Here is a 406-nt window from a genome sequence, read left to right on the forward strand (position 1 = left end):
AAATCCCGGGTAGACGAGATGTGTCAAAGCTCCGCAGGTGTGCTGGAACTGCGGGACAGGCAAGCAGGGGTGGCCGGGCTACAGTGTAGCCAAAAACCGGAGCAGTGGCAGAAGGATGGCGGCTGAGCAGCAACAGCCCGGCTCCCCAACACGGCAGACAGAGAGGGTCCCTGGAAGGGGAAAAGGGCTAGGGGATCTCGGGGGTTTCCCCTGGGGAACCCGAGCAGATGGTGAAAAGTCCCTTTTTTAGTGAGGCAGGGTGTTAATAAGGCCCCAGTGCAACAGCCGCTCCAGCGAGCAGAGCTCCGCTCAGGGCAGAAGGCAGCAGAAGGCAGCAGAAGGCAGAACCCCGCAGCCGTGGTGGATTCTCCCCACAGGGTCTGCAGCCTCCTTCCCCTTGGAATGC

General features: G+C 61.3%; 1 protein-coding gene across 5 annotated transcripts in view; it reads right to left on the bottom strand.

The window, feature by feature from the left end:
• Positions 1–406, bottom strand: part of RFFL (ring finger and FYVE-like domain containing E3 ubiquitin protein ligase) — a 30,049-nt gene that overhangs the window by 11,694 nt on the left and 17,949 nt on the right. The gene's annotated exons all lie outside the window — the stretch shown is intronic.

This window comes from Corvus brachyrhynchos, unplaced genomic scaffold (genome assembly GCF_000691975.1).
Source record: "Corvus brachyrhynchos isolate BGI_N302 unplaced genomic scaffold, ASM69197v1 scaffold99, whole genome shotgun sequence".
In the NCBI taxonomy this organism is placed as follows: Eukaryota; Metazoa; Chordata; class Aves; order Passeriformes; family Corvidae; genus Corvus; species Corvus brachyrhynchos.